At 39.0% G+C, this 17,320-nt stretch overlaps 1 protein-coding gene across 3 annotated transcripts in view; it reads right to left on the bottom strand.

Annotated features, from left to right (window-relative positions):
- grik4 (glutamate receptor, ionotropic, kainate 4) overlaps positions 1-17,320 on the bottom strand; it is a 315,022-nt gene that overhangs the window by 195,546 nt on the left and 102,156 nt on the right. The gene's annotated exons all lie outside the window — the stretch shown is intronic.

The following is a 17,320-nucleotide window of genomic DNA, read 5'->3' as shown; positions in this document are numbered from 1 at the left end:
GCCTTTCTTTCAGGACACCTTCCTCCGTTTAATGGCAGCCCTTCTGTTCAATGTGTCATGCACTTCTTCTTCATATCTGAAGGTCAGTGGCAGCCTGACATGTACTCAGAGGAGAGATGACCTGGCTGAAACAGATGACAAACGCTGACTCACATACAGAGGAAGAGAAAGTCAATCCCTTTTTAAATTGGGTCTAGATTGAACTTGGAGATTTCATCAAATCTGGAGCTAATGGCAATGGGCAGTCTTCATGAAACATGCTAACTCTGGATGCCATCATTTAGATGCTCTGATTAATACCACAGTGCCACATTCATCATGCAGGATTTCTTAACTGAGCAAAAGAAACATAATTATGGGCCTATGAAGTGGTGTCAGTGACATGTCTAAGATCTGTCATGAAAACAAATGGCAGGGAGATGCTTTTATTGTGTGGAATGACATCTCACTATTAAGCTTTTATTGTAGAATTAGCTTGATGGCAATGTAAAGGGTCTATTCAATAAACTCCCACTTACACATAGGTTCCTTATATTCATAGGTTAGGATATTGGTACTCTTTTTTAATGATACCATTTTGCTTACAGGATTATTATTCTTGTAGCACAATAACACTACACACAGCAATAGAGGAAGATGCTCACAATCAGACAGTTTTAAATAAGTCCATATCTTAACCATATTATATAACATAACCTTTTGAATGACCAAAAGAAGGTAAACTTTTAAAGTTTATTATCCAAACAGTCCATCGTAGTTTTCTATTACATTTTTGCGCATCTACCTCTTTTCTAAATGTGTATGTCCTTCCTGTATGCAGATAGTTTTATAATCTACTTTTGTTTGGTAAGGTTTTTATTTACAAATAATAAGATTGTGATAATTGGATTGAACAGGGAATTTGTTCAAAACCTGTCTGGTTGTCTGACAGCTCGCGTTACTCTCCTGAGGGGAATCCAAAATTAAAGCTGTGTCTAGCAGTGTCACCACGTCCTCAGATCTCTGCTATTATATTTGATGGGTGAAATGTTATCATAACCAATAGAAATGATGGCCAAAACTATCAAAACAATCAGACCAACGTTATACAAAAACATTTTACTCTTGATGTCGGGCATCATAGCTAGAGGTCATAGCCCTCTTTTCTTTTTATATGACGAAAGTTACTATTTTTGAGGCAGAAAAGAAGTTCATCTCTCTAAAATGGAAGAAAAAAAAACATTTGCAGTATAGTTGATATCGGCTGCAAGCACAGATGACCGCCTTTTTTAGTGTTTAATTCGTGAGGCGTGTCAATATATTATGATGTATGTTCATTTAGTAATGTAGGCAAACAACCACACAAAAAAGGCTGAACAAAGCAGTGTTGGTTGTTATGGAGACAAATATTAAAAATAAGGCAATGTTATTCTCACATGTTGTGTGAATTTAAAAAAATTATTAAGTGTGATACTAAATAAATGGAGCCACTTAATGAAGGATTAGAAATCCTCTCAGTGCTGTGAATTAATGGCAGGTTTTTGTGCCAATGTACTCTGTGGTAGTCGGAGTGCCAGTTCTCTAATGTTTAGATACTCATTACTAAAGAAGCAGTGTGACAAAAGTAATGGTCTTCATCCATTCTATCAGCTTAATACTGCACACAAAGTAGACTGCAGATAGCGCTTAAAGCACTACATAAAATGTCACCCAAGGTAGATTAAAATTATACAATTATTTTACCGATGAATAGATTTACTGTAGATGACGGTGGGCGCTAGTGTTCAGCTAAAATGTGTACTGTAGAAAGCTATCAACTGTTGGGAGCTCAAGATGCTGTTGATTGTTAGCTAGATCTGTATTATGCTTAGAGTGACAGTGAAACCTTTAAACCTTGCTTAACATACTGGAGAAACTTTTTGGGAACACATATGCTCTATAAATAGCACTGGAATTTCGAAACAGAGCACTAAGTTTATGTGTTTGCATAGGAGAGACAAAGAAAAAAGAAAAGACCCAGAGTGTCAGAGTTAGAGAGAGAGCGGCAACAAAAGTGAAGAGGGGATACAAAGGCTACTGTATCAGAGAGAGATCTCTTACATGTGTTCACCTGAGAAACTTTGGAGCTCAAGGACGTTGTGTCTGTGTTGTTTGGCAGGAAACATACAGCAGGGAAAGTACTTTTAAGAGATGACTTGTCTCGCTTCTGAAAACACTCAAATCTGTCTGTCACCATACAGCATCGTAGATTGACTCATTCAATTTTAGAATTGGAGTGAAAAAGCCAGTTATCTATCACGTACAAAATGGGCAGCTGATGGAAGAAATAGAAGTTTGAAAAATGATGGATATTTATTAGTTGTCTCTTTTACCGAACTTTAAAAAAATACTCATTGATCGGACTTAAAAAAACTTACAATTGGCAGACAAATTCTTTCTCACTACTGCTACTACTACTTTATTACTCCCTGTAAGCAACAGCTCTTGGCTGCTATCCATTCACACACATACAATTTCCCATTTACCTCTATTATACTATCAGTTTAGAATCTAAGAGTCAAATCTCTCTCTGGTTCACACCAGAATATATAAAAAATGACTGAGACAATAATGTACCTTATAGTTCTACCGTTACCGTTAACATGCTCAAAATGACAGACAGACCATTAGACCAATACTGTCATTCACAGAGTCAAAAACCATTAGCTGCACACTCATATAGTTTTAATTGAGAAGAGCCAGTACTCCCGAGGGTGGGTGAAAAGCTGTTAGAGTAAAGTGGGTTAGTACTGACAGCAATTGTGGTTATCTATTACTACATCCATGTACATTACTAGTATGTTTCCTGCCAAACAACATAAACACAATGTCATTGTCAAAGTGATGGCATGAGTCTAATCTGCTTAAAAAAAACAAGCACATTTTAATTAATGTGTATTTTAAGCTCAGCTATGACTGCTGTATTGAAAGACCTTTGAATTTGAATCTTGATGTTTCCATACAAAACATGATACTACCTAGGTCATTGAATTACTTTTAAAAAAGTCACTGCACTTAAATGTGCTGTGATCAAATATAAGATATAGTAGGGACCTGGAAAGATAAGGCACTTTTCAAGGATTACCCTACCACTGATCTAATGTGGATATGAAGAAAGAAGATTGTGGCTGATACATGATGACACTAATAAGAGTTTAAAGCAGAAGGTTTCAAAACATTTACTGTATGAAGTATCAATAGAGAGTGAGCACACTTGAGAGAAGGTGAAATATCAAATCCCAGAGTTAAGCCTTGGCCTTAGAGCACTGCCTCCCGTCTCCCCGAGGATCCACTCTAGAGCTGGATCCGCATGCTAAGTGAGATCCTGTACAGTCAGAATAGAAACCACTAGAACACAGGCAGCTTAAGTGTCCACTCCACTGTGAACAGCTAACAACGGGGGATCAACGTCATAATGAACCACTAATGGGTTAAGCAATATATAATGAATTTATAAATTGCATAACTTACTAAAATAAGAAGCTGCTACAGTCAATTTAATGATACAATCTAACTTTTCTGACCACATAAACGTGAGGTACACTGTACATACCGAATCAAGATGTTTGAGTTAAAGATGAAAAATCAGCATTTAGTGATTCTACAAACATTATCAATTCAAACAAATCATGTAGGTTATTTAAAGAAAACATCCGTTTAACATCTGTTTAATTCATACAGCATGTTCTCAATTGAAGTGTTGGTAGGGATTGAGTTCATGTACGCAGTGAGTTTATACACTCAACTGTTTGTGAAATTATGTAGCAGGGTGGTAATTTATTACCATGGCCTGAAGTCATTGCACTTAGACTCTAGAGTGATGGGGTCATTTTGCTCATGAGTAACAAATGTGTATGATTTGTTGATGCTTTTTCAGTGCTAGGTATAGCAGTTAAATGGAGCTTAGCAAAAGTCCAATCAGAAAGACATCTTCATTCACTCTTCTCAGCACCTTCATTCATTACTTTCTCTCAGCCACACCTCTTGGCTTTTATCCAGTCATATACTTCCCTCTATTATCATATCACTTTAAAATCTACAAGGCAACTCCTTACAGCTTCACTTCACACCACTGAGTAAGCCTAAACGCTTATCCAGATTGATCTCTGCAAGGCCGACACTACGATCTGCCTGTGGGCGGATCAACAGTTCACTGGTTGTTAAAAATGAAGACCACAACTAATGTTTGACTGGTGCAGAAGCTGTATATGAATTAAGTTTTATTTCACATTTTAAATAAACAGGGAGGCAGTGGTTCCGCCTTTGCTCGCCACACTTGGTCCAGCTGTACCCTAAAGCTACCACTCCACTCAATCACTAATCACAATCCACATTCATAAATCCAATTAGTTCTCCTTTGTGCTCTGCTTACAGCTCCTGAAGGTGATTGCAGCATCAAACCACCACCTACTCCACCGTTGTCAGACTCCATCTAAAATCAGAGTGGGGATAATGTCTTTGGGATAATACAACTGACAATTATTAGACCCATCCCCATAATCAATCTAATTGATGTCTGCACCAAAAGGCTCAAATCTACAGTGCATTCTTTAATAATTGTTTTATATCTATTGACTTGTCTCTCCTGGTTGTAAAATAGATTTAGTGGTGAGCTAGGTGTTGAGGAAAATTTGGAAAAAGTAAAAATAAAAAAAAATGATAGATTGATGAAATGTGGAAATGAGATCCAAAATCTCATCACAAGTCTGTGTGCACTGGCTGCATTCAGATAAGTCCTCCAGAGCAACACACAACTACTACTAATACCACTTCCACTAGCTGCTGGCTTCACGGCTTGTCCACTGTGAGCTATTAAACTGCTGCTGCATTCACCTCGAGGAGCTTCTCCCTCAGATCACTGCTGACCCGAGAAGCGATCAACCAAGTCCTGATTAATGGGTCTCTTAGCCTCCTTGGAAGCAATCACACACAGAAGGCTGGGCCAAACAGTTACAAATGGGACATTCAGCAAGCATCCTTTATTGCATCAATAACCGTAGTTATCGATTAATCAGCATTACAATTTTAAAGGAGAAACGTGCCTTGGTTGTTGACCTTTTATTCCATTTCAGACAACTGGGCTCCCAGAGTGAAGATCTATACAGATGTTACCCCAGGAGTCTGGGGTAACCATGGTGATCAGCATACAGACACAATCTGTGACTAATGACCTTAAGAAATTGAGCTTCTAGGTAAGCAGAACAATACTTAAATAGATTTTTTCACTTAAAACTAGAACCGCCAGGCTCGTTAGGGGTACAATTTCCTCTAAATCTGACATCCAAGAGCATCTGTATCCTTTTGTTTGCACTGATGGGCCATTAACGCGCCATCAGTTTCCATCTCTACAGCTCAGTGGTTACATCTCTATTGCAGCAATGACACCAATCGACACAAACCATACGCAGCCAGGTAGCTTATCTAACACCCTGAACCTACATAAAACCGGTATACTATTAGCAGTGTAAAAGGTGCTATTTGGCAATATATTTTTAGAAAAAAATATTTTCACACTGCCACCCAATGCAGTAATAGTCCATGGCAATGCAAAAGTACTGTATAGGCTATGGAACAAAAACTTAGAGGAGTGCTATTTTGGCAAATAAGTTGGCTCCATTTTGCAAATAAAATATTTTAGTCTTACATGAATCTTGATTAGTAGGGTATACATTTTCCTTCTTTTTATTTTTTTATTTTTCAAGTAATGTTATGGGTCATTTGCGCTGAGAGGGAGTGACTTGTCTCTGTCTAAACGGTGTGGTGGTGGTGGAGGCGCTGGTGCATCGCAGGGACAGAGGCAAAGCCTTCCCTTATCAATCTAATGCCTCTCCTCCTGATGTAATCATTTCCACAGAGCAACATGGCATCTCATTAGGCTGATCTGGTCTCAGTGACAGTCAGCCTCAGACACCTTCACAACAAGAACTCTGGTTCCAAAGAAGGCAAACATTTAGAATATTAGACAATCTGATGGCAAATGCTCTCACACCTACAGTATACTGGTATTATTGCTTAAGTGCTATTTTCTATTTTGGAGCAGCATGTCATGTGCTGAATGCAGAACACAATCCTCTTTATCACTATGGTGGATTTCAAAGTTGTTTGCAAGTAGCAACTAACAATAATTTTTGTTGTCTGTTAATCTGCTGATTATTCCAATTCGACAATTAGTAGAAAATAGTACAGTAATACATAAACAACAACTTTTCTGCCAACTAGTTAGTACATCAACTCATTTCAGATCTTCAGACAAATATAGAATAGTACCGGGCTCTCAAATGACTGTGACAGGGGAGATATTCCTTTTAATTTCTAATACTTAGTTAACAGGGGGAAAAAAATGGATATATGCCACAGAACACACGGATATTTTATATCACTAACACACTAACTTTAGCATTTTTTCTGAATGTGTGTGAATGCATTATTTGGTTTTTAAAATCCCCAAAACCCTCCTGTGAGAAAACCCCAGCCACAGGGGTAGAGACTATACAGTAATCACTCACTAACAGGAGAATTGAAAAAGGCCATGCCACAAAGACAAAGTGAGAGCAGGCTGAAAACAAAATAGGCCTTTTATGGATGTCCCATTACATGATTTGCTTCTTTGCTTGGGGCCTCAATCCATCCATCCACAGAACTCTGCTTTCAGGTGAACAAACTCTCACCAAACTCCTACCACAAACATCTGCTTAAAGCTACATCTCCCTATCAACTCACACACAGGTGGGACCTTTAAACCAAGATATCGTGGGATATCATGGAACAACACATTTCTGATTGTTACCAAACACACAGAGAGCCTGTTTAACAATGTTTCCTCTAGTATCAGACTCACTTCAACTTGTGGGATAACGCACCTTTATTCGTTTTCCTCACTTCTCCCAAAGCTCACCTCTCTCTTTCTCTCCCCAACTGAGCTCGAGGAGATAAATGAAATGAGGCCTGGCATTTTCCCTGGACATTTTAATTAGCAAGTCTTTAATTCAGCCTGACCCCCTTTCAACTTTGATCAGCCGGCGGGAGCTCTGATAAGGACCTGTCCCTCACATGCAAACACCGGAGTTATTCAACAGCAAATTGACTCTTTGCCATCTGCAGATGCTCTGTACCTGTGCTGTCATGGGAGAGCTGTTCACGGCTCAGTGAAAACTAAAAGCCCAACGAGAACGAATATATGGCACGTGAGCTGTGCTCACTCATCCCAACTCTCCATTCACTACTGCGTGGACTGTGACAGTGTTGAATACAAATGCACTTCTTGATTGTTAATGTGTAACAGTGTTAGCTTACAGCTCCAAAGGCAATCATTGCGTTTCATTTAGTCTTAAAATGACATGAGGAGCCAGCTGAAAGCAAAAAATACAATAAAAAGTAGAGAAATTACTTTCTGTGGGTACATGATGTTATGATTTGTTCACAACTTTTTTCAGTTCAGAACACCCTGGCGAATAAGAATAATACTTAAGCAAAACCTTTGAATTGCCTGTCCAAACCTGTCTTAAACTGAAAATAGCAGTTCATATCATTCCTTTGTCACATTACACCAGGCTACGGGTCTTTGGAGTACCTGTTCTCTAAAACCAGACTGATCTCATGAAGTGGCGTTTGTATGACACGCCAATTCATATGCCATGATTTGCGTGTTATAAAGACGCATACTCGCTATTTTGCGTGTTTATCAACGCCGTTTGGCCTCCGTTGACTTACATTACCTTGCGATTGCGTGTGAATTGACGAAAGGCCAAAAATCCGCATAAGGAGGTTGGTTGGAGTGGCGGATGGGTAAAACACAGGACTTTCACCCAGGAGAGAGGGGATTGCGTACCGCGTGTGGCGTTTCCCTTGTGTCCCTCGTGTGATGTTTCCTTTCCACGTTTGTTCTTTTCCAAACCCAACCCCGTTCTTCTTTTCCTGATCCCATCCGTCTTTTCTTTTCAACCCAACCTCCACACGCCACGTGGCTTTAGAAAGACGTTGCACACTGCAGTCAGCTGTATACAACGTAGACATACACGCGGACAGCTGAAAATGCATACAGATAACACGCTCTTAGTTTTAGGAAAGTGGCGTGTATGTTTACGCAAAGTCATGATGTCACGTTGCTAAAACATTGATTCTCAAAGTGGGGTTCGTGGCACTCTGCCAGGAGGTCTATGAAAGACCTCCGATTCATTTTTTTTTTTAACAAAAGGCTTTATAGTTCAACAAATAATATTAATGAACACATCTATTACTCTTAGATCCTGCAAAAGTTTAATACACATCTAATGTCTTTTTAATACATTTCTCTTGTGTTGTTCTTTCACATAACTAATACTATAGAAGTGTAAAAAAAATAGGCTACGTAAAATTATTCCAAGGGACATCCATGAGGGGATCTCCGTTATATTCTTTATCTTGTATGCCGTCCTTGGCTGAAAAAAGTTTGAGAACCTCTGCACTAAAACACCAGAGGAATCAGCTGTATAACTCTATATCAGCTCTAGTTTTAACAGTATGCATCTCAGGCTAACTCAGACTGAGACAGAACCAAAATCGCAAGACAAATCCTCTCGCTGCTCTATGTACTAAGCTGTGCCTGGCCACTCTGTGTGTGTGCTCCACTCCCTTTATGGCAAGGAGCACAGCCGAGTGAAATCTTCTGTTCACAGTTGTCTCATTGAATAAAACAGACATAGTAGATAGTACTCTTCAAAAATGTGTTATTAAGGCAAATAATGATTTAACTGTGTTGCAGTCATTCCCTAATCCTGCACTTCTCTTGTAATGTGTTATGCTGCTTACAAATACAGACGGTATTTTCCACCAAGACTGGAGATTAAATAAATTAAACCCAGTGTTGAATAGGCATTATTACTTCACACAAAGCATACTCAGTGTACCCTTTAGACACTTCAGAACAAATGTGGACTTAGGACGTGTGCCCAATTTTTGGACCCATTACTACCTCTAACCAGCCATAACCAGTCAATTATCAGCAGAATCAAATGGAACACAGTGGTTTTATCAACTAGACAGAGTACGGTCTGCACCACTGTCTTCGTGCCACCAGGCAGTCATAATCCAACTCTGACCTCTTCTGCCCCATTATCATTAGATCCACCAAGCAAAGTGGTCCCATCCATCAGCCAGCTTACCCAGTGACAGCAGCCAGTTTCTGTGCAACTGTGACTGGCGGTCTTTCCAATTTGTAAATGGGATTGGAGCACGTCTACAAAAGGCTGAAACAATACCACCCCTCACCACACACCACTGGAGCCAGCTGTCGCATCTAGCTTTTCTACCCGCCGCTGCCCTTCATTCTCCTGCTGATCGTATCTGGAGATGCTGCGGTGACTATGCACTGCACGGCACTAACTCATCAAACTCCTTCTCTACCTCTCATACTGTTTCTAATATATGAGGTATCATGACTCTCTCCCTGCCTCAGTTCCTCTTGCTAAATCCCCTGACAGTCTCCTCTTCTGTCTTTCTCTGAACACCTCTCTCTACTCCTTATTATCGCTTATCCTACGGTCTTTCATTTTCCTCTCACTTGGTCCTATCTTTAATTTTACCTCTCCTTGAAACTTCTCCATCTCTCCCTGTCCTTCTCTTTGTCTCTGATCTCAGACAAAGTACCTGTAGGATATTCATTGCCATTCAACAGGCAGTATTGGTCGTTCACAGTAAAGCAAGACATGGTCATTGACTCAACTTAGAGAAATACGGCCGGAAGAAAACTAACAAAACCAGTGAATTATGACAGAAGATTTGTGCAACAGAGTTTAACCGTGCATCTTTTATATACTTGCCAAGACTAGATAGCAGAAATTACAGTGCAAAATCATAAATAACAGTGATGCAAGTGGCTGAGAAGACCTTATGGTTATGTTTCATGGGTTTAGATTTTCCAATTATGCACCGCTGTGCCCCGATAAAGCCCAACAGCAGTTAATAATGCTGACAAAAATTGTTGCTCCGTGTTCACAGGCTGCACAACAGGATACAGTGTAACAGCCAAAGGTGAAGTGTTGAAGAAATGCTGCTTAGTCCTTTTTAACAAAAAGTAATGTATGTGTGAATGAAAGCCATGCAAAGCCAGCCTTAACAAGAGTAAACTGCTGCGTTTGATATTTTTCCACTTCCTCTCCTGCTGCAACACAGAAACAATTCAACGAAATACCAAACTAAAAACAAACCCATCTCAAATACTTCGGCACAAATTTTTTTTTAAATTAAAACATTTTTGCAGCGTCTATTCTAAAAAAAATTAAATGAATATACACTTCAATAGCTTATATCTCATACCCATAAGGGGGCTGTCTATTGAAATACTCACAGCTCTATACATCTAACTGCTATTGTTATACTGCTATTCACTGGCCAGATGCTGCCACTGATTGCAAGTTGAAAAGCACCACAAGCCACACCAGCCTTCATGTTATTCAATTCAATTTAAGATGGTTGACTATTAATAAAAGTACATTTATCACATGATAAACCAGGTATTTTTACCCAGAGTATTTTTCCACTATATGATACAGTATGTGGTCTGTCTACAGTAATGTTTCTGTGTGAAGGCTGAGTTAAGCAGATGCTTCTAATGCTTTCATAATCTTCTTAAAATCCAAATACAGGGAACTGTGCTGCTATTTCAGAGGTATTGTCAAATAAATAATTTGTCATACTGCTAATCTGTCAGTCAGTGACTCAAAAGCAGTTACACTGTCTAATTCATTCTGAGCTCCCTTCATAAGCTGCACTTCACCTTGTAAAAGTCTGCTTCTTAACTGTTTCTAAACCCTAAGATCCCCTCCACGCTTTCTCCCCCATGTATATTCGATGTGCTACACAGCCATGGCTTACTGCGTGTGAATCATGTATTATCCCTTGTCCTCTGCTCTTGCTTGTACGTCTCTCCTTTCCACTAATTTCATTTTCAACTAGGGCTGTCAGGCATGTGGATGGACTGTCTACTACATGACGTGGGGAGCAATGAACAATTTATATTCTGCCAGTTGAGCCACAATCACATGGCATCTTCACAATTGGTCACATAAATATTGAGACAACTATTTAAACAGCTCTGATCAAACAGGAGTCAATCAAACAGAATAAATCAACACAAAGATGGAAAATGTGCCTGCATGAGAGGGATGCAGAAAGCGAAGCAAGACTGCAGTGATCTACCAACACAAGTTTTAAATAACATAAAAGGGAGTTGGACACTTATGACATAAGCTCATAATGACTGATAAAAAAGACTAAGCATGGTGATTAGGGGTGTGCAAAAAAAAAAAATCGATTCATATTGGAATCGCAATTCAAGCTCTACCGATTCTAAATCGATTAATAGAATTCCAAAGTTGTTGTTTTTTATCATTATTTTTTTTAAATTGTATGTCTACTGCAATCACATGGGAAAAGTAACTACATTTACATACTGTGAATCGTTTTTTTAATTGAAAAATCGTTTTTGAATCGAAAATCGATTTTGAATCGAATCGCGAGCCTAAAAATCGATATTGAATCGAAATGTGACATTTTCTGAATCGTGCACCCCTAATGGTGATAGCCTTGTCTGTAATTTATACATCATACTTATGAAGAAAACAGAAGTGCTCAAAACCCTGTGATCCATCTACAATCCTTTTTTTACACTGACCCCGTTCCCTTTATTCTCACTTTTACCTAATTTATCTCCTACATTATCTCCCCTCCTTATGACCCATTTGCTGCTGCACATCAACATTTTTTACACTTTTTAAAACTCTCAACAACTCTTTTCTGAACATAACCTTCAAGCAGGACAGCTATGGAAACACACCTCTGTGTTGTACAGAGGCACAACGGTATGATGCAGATGATTTTCCTGGGGTCCGTTTCAGGTAGAAGGTTTAACAAACTCTGAGTCTAACCCTGATGTCTGAGTTGATTTACCGTTTTCGGTTTCAGAACAGCTGATATGAGTTGGTTCAATCAACTCGGAGTATTAGCCTACAGTATGATCTGCATCACCAATAAAGAAAACTGCCGTTTGCAAAAAACGTAATGCGACACAAAGAATCTGCTGGGATGTTAAAGCATGTCCAAGATGGTGGATGTTAGTGATATGAGGACGGATAAGGTATCTACATATCTAATGGACTGTGAAAAAAAATACCTCTCAAATCAGTTATGTGGAAATGAAAATACATCTAGTCGGGACTCAATATCATCTCCCGACGTAAACTCTCTGAAGTAATACAGCTTTTTCATCAACGGGATCGTCGCCAAAAGGACATGACATGTTTGAGAAAAAAATGTTTTATAATCTGCCTAACAATACGTTTTTTTTATTAAGTTTTTATTCATGCAGATAACAAACTGCATTAAAATGCACCTGATACAGACTGAATGAATGAATGAGGAAATGAGAGAGAAGAAACTCAAGGTTTCTTGAAGAAAACCTGCTCCCGACCAGGTTAGGTTCACAGACTCAGTAACCATAGTAACTGACTGTGAGGTTAAGTTACCTCTCTTTCTGAAACGGAAAACCCAGAGTTTCCCTCATCTCAGGGTTAACAAACTCAGAGTTTTCACTAAACCTGCTTTCTGAAACGGACCCCTGATCTCTTCAGCACCCAGACCAAACCTCGCAGTCACACCATTTTAGCAGCTTTCTCTTCCTTACCCTCTCTGCCCTGAGCTCCGTAAATGAGGTACAGTAATTTTATGTCCAAGAAGCCTGTGAAATCACTGAAATGTTCTTCACAGATGCAGAAAAGGCCTAATTAGGCAGCTCCACACTGACCTTGTGCTTTAATCATAAACAATGTTCACAGCCTGGTGCTCCAAGAGTAAATGTACAAAAGGCGCACACACACACACACGCATGCTCACACACAATCGCGTACAGACCACTTGATTTTTGCAGATTTCTTTCTCAAGTCCTCACTTATGAAAGCTTCTGCTAATTGATCATCCACCCCCATCTGAATAAAATACCGTATTCTTTTTTTCAATGCCTACTCATAACAATCAATGAAAGACATCATAATGAGAAACCCCATCAACATTCCATTAGCAACTTTTCAGAAGTAATGAGCATCCAGTGTGGTTTTTAGAAACAAAATTATAGCTTTTAACTGTCTCTCACCAAACAGACAACAACTGTTATTACACCCTAGTTATACTGATTTGACAGTGCAACAACGCACACCATTTTAGCAATGATAACTAAAAACAAATATGATCTTTGTGAGTAATTGTGTAAATAATGTATTCCTTGTTTATTATTGAATAGTGAAATGTATTTACTTTTTTTCTGAATGTCTCTTGGAAACAAGACAGGACAAATACAATCGAGAAATATCATAATTTCCTGAAATTTCTTTAAGTAAGTTGATATGTAGGCTATTGTCATGTGACATATATTCATCCCACTTACCTTTTTAGTCCAAAGAGAAAGATTTTAGATCTCATATTTTAAGAATATTAATAGTCGACACAATTATTTTATTATTATATTATGATGAAGAGTATCCCAGTGTATTTACTGTATCTCCAGTAGGTATCTGGTATGCTGATGACCTAGTGACTTCAATCCTCATTTATGCAATTATGATTTACTAATTACATTTCAATCACCATTAATCAAAGAAATATCAGCGACATTATGTTTGATTATTCACTTTCATTTAAAGTTCCTAGGTCAAAGAAATTTCCCAGATATTTCCCTCATTGACTGTGTGTTTCTCTTTGAACAGTAATTAGCTGAACAGCAACAGCACAGTGAAAGAGGCCAGATGGCATTCAAGCTGGATTGGTGCTGTGGTCAGCTTAGGCATCCCAAACAAGTTCTTCTTTGGCTTCCAGTATAAAGTAGCTGTCTGCCAGAGTCCTTGTACCTGTCTGCCTCAGTAATCTTCCAGGGAGCAGACAAACATCAGTGGGCCTTATCTCTACTTCTCAGGAGCAGCCAGCAAAAGAGGCAGGGGAAAGGCAGGTGGCCCAGGGGCAACACAGACAGGAGCAGACTAAGGCAGACTCATGCATTCAGTCAACACACACATACAAACAGCTCATTAAACACATGCATACACACACACACACACACACACACACACACACACACACACACACACACACACACACACACACATAAAACGTATTCTGGAAAGAGGGAACTGAGTTCATCAGACATGCACTGTGTTTCTACTAAGCAGGTAAAGAAGAACTTGCTACAGGCATCAATGATGCAGTAAACAAAGTGCAGCAAAGATTATTTTCTGAGCACACCACACCAGAACCAGTTCACCATTTCCAGTACGGCTGAGGAGAAGGATTTACCCAGTGGCAATATTGAATGCTGCGGTTGACACACACTGTTGGACTATAATACACCATCTGCACCAAAGTGATATTCAATACTTGCATCTCATGCAAGATTGCACATGTGGGCAATGAAATTGAAACCATCTCCTCAAACCACTTTCCTTGAGCCAAAGTCAGAAAAAAGTCAAATTCTGTCAGTAGTAGATTTCACAGGGCACTGGTGCCTCAGAGAAATTCAATGTCTTTACAGCATACTGTGTGTTCTGGCATTTGTATTCACAGCATACTGGAGCTGCCTGTGGGGGATGTGGTGGCTTAAAAAATATGAAAAGCGTGTTATCCTGCATATGAATATGAATTTGTTTTTTCTGTCACTGGCACACTTAAGAGTTTGTAATATTACATAGGCTAAATAAGTGGTATTACTTTCCAAGGAGCGTGTGTGTGTGTGTGTGTGTGTGTGTGTGTGTGTGTGTGTGTGTGTGTGTGTGTGTGTTTAAGATATCTTTTGTTACAGTAGGCCTAATTGAAAAGTTCCCAACATTGTTTGTACACGCTGAACATATCTATCTGGTGTAACACCAGCACTAACACGTGCAATCTGTTAGCTTTCAAATCGATTTGATGCGGATTTAAAAGGACAATTTTGCACCAACGTGTAAAAGAGAGGAATTCACAGTGAGAATCTGAACTCTGAGAAATTATATGTATGCTACCTTGTGCTTCTAACACCCCGTTTGAGTCTATAAAAACAAGCTGAGTTGATTGTTGATGGTTTGGGCAAATCCAGATCCTCTTAGTATTTACCTATAAGCCTCCTGTGATTCTTTCTGATCTGAACAGAGCACCGCAGGTAGCAGTTGCAACGAAGCCTCCAGACAACAACATATCCTGTCCTGTAATAAAACAACACTGGCAAAAACTCACAGACACAGACACACTCAGTCATTTGCTATAGGGCACAGTCTGGCACCTTTATCTAAAAATACACCATTTCTGCAGCTTTTGTGAGCTGGTTTTGTCAAAAACCAAATAAATACATGTAAGGGAGGCCACAAAGAAAGTAGAGATGGAAAAAGGACAGAAAGCCATTGCATGTTGACACTTTCTGCCTGTTTTTATGCAGTCAGAATGTAGGATAAAAGGTTGCATTCTTGTTAACAGAACAGAGATTAGCCTGAGAGAAGCCAGGTGATGAGGTTTTACTCAAATGCTGCTGCAAACTCATCATTATTATTGGTTATTGGTATTGGTCAACATTTTCATATCTGTGCACACCTACTTCATACAAAAATAAATACTTCAGAATCTTAAAACCACATGTAGTTTAGCTTGATATGCAAACACACAAGATGTACGGATATATCAAAAATGTCATATTTATCCTAAAACTTTACTGTATACTGTATCATCAGTTCTAGTTCTCAGTAAGAGCACTCAAAGTGTGTTGTTTTATTAGTCGTTAATTAGTCGCCTTTCTTTGGAACTTAATTCTGACTTTCATTGTATGATTAGGATTCATTTGTAAGGGACATTCTGAGTTGCAGAGTTGCTGCATTTCCCAGTTTGCTCAGAATTTAAGCATTTGCTGAGTTTGTTGACGAAAAAAGTAATGTTATGACTACAAATAAGTCTGTTCCCATTGTTGAGAAGGACCTTTAGTATTGTGTAAGCTCTCCCTCTAAACTATAGGACTAAAGAGGAGCCAAAGAAGGCCTTTTGCACAGGAGCTATGCAAAATGTGGAATGGCTGACAACTGGCTGTCACAAAAAAGAGAAATCCAGGATATGTGCTTATTTAAAAAAAAAAAAAAAAAAAACTTAGCATGGGGAATTTCTAGTAAAACTGAGTCTTATTTGATTTGTTGAGAAAATAAGAGAGGATACTAAAAGGTACAAGTTCATCTGCCAGGCTTGGTGAGACCACTCAGGAGGAGAAACCTAAAAAAAAAATACAGTTATGGATCCATTTTACATGGATGGCCAAAAACCTCTCAGCTGAAGAAATTTCAATAAAATAATCCCCTTTCACGCAAACAGTGCTGAATTATAGTCCAATAAGCAGCTTTTGTTGTCACATGTAAGCGCTGTAAAATTATTTTGTGACGGTGAAAAATAAGTCCACTTTTGTACGCATTGTGGTGCTCACAGAGAAGAACACAGAGTGTGTGTCACTGTTAGGTTGCTGTGTGCTATTTATTTTTTCCAACTACAGTAGGGACCTAAATTGGCCTTGAAGAACAGATCTTTTAGCCATTAAATTACAGTGACCACACTCATTTCTGTAACAGCAAATACTTCTTAAGCAGCTTAAAGGAAAACGTGACCCTGGAAGCTGTTATAATGTTACAGTTAATATATCATCAACTTCTCAGTCCTTACCCCCCTTTCTGCTAAAGCCCAAAACGGTCTCCTAAGCCCCTCCCCCCACAAGGGAGAATGAATGCGTGTGCATGAGCAGTGATTGACACGCAGTTAGACACCACCCCCTGGCCCTGATAGGTGGTGCCTTTTTTTTTAAATTACCTGCTTCATGTAGTTCTACTCGAACATAGAGTCAGTTTCAGCAAATATGACAGAAAGTTAGTTTTATAAGTCTTACCTACTGCACCTTTAACCTGAATGCCTCATCTGCCTCTAATTCAGTTAGTGTTTTCCTGCATTTTCTAGAATTACTTTCAACAACTCCCAGAGAACTTGCCTGGACTTGTCGCATTCACCAATGCTTTTATTTATATTATAGATGGGAGCGAGCAATGTAGAATACTAATCACAATAGTAAGAGCAAAAGTGTGTGTTTTCCTTGGCTCGGTTGTTTCGCTCACAAAACTCACAAGAGCAACGCAAGACCTTTTTGGAATCGCTGACCAAACTGGAGACGTGGGCAGCTATACAGAGGTCCATCCTGATGTTTTAGATTGCTGACATTTTTATACTCAAATTAACCTCTTGAAACCAGATATTCCCTATTCAGTAGCGTCAATATTATAACACGCTTTTT

The sequence above is a fragment of the Sander lucioperca genome, chromosome 5, assembly GCF_008315115.2.
Source record: "Sander lucioperca isolate FBNREF2018 chromosome 5, SLUC_FBN_1.2, whole genome shotgun sequence".
Lineage (NCBI taxonomy): Eukaryota > Metazoa > Chordata > Actinopteri > Perciformes > Percidae > Sander > Sander lucioperca.
This window is presented reverse-complemented; position numbering and strand designations above follow the sequence as displayed.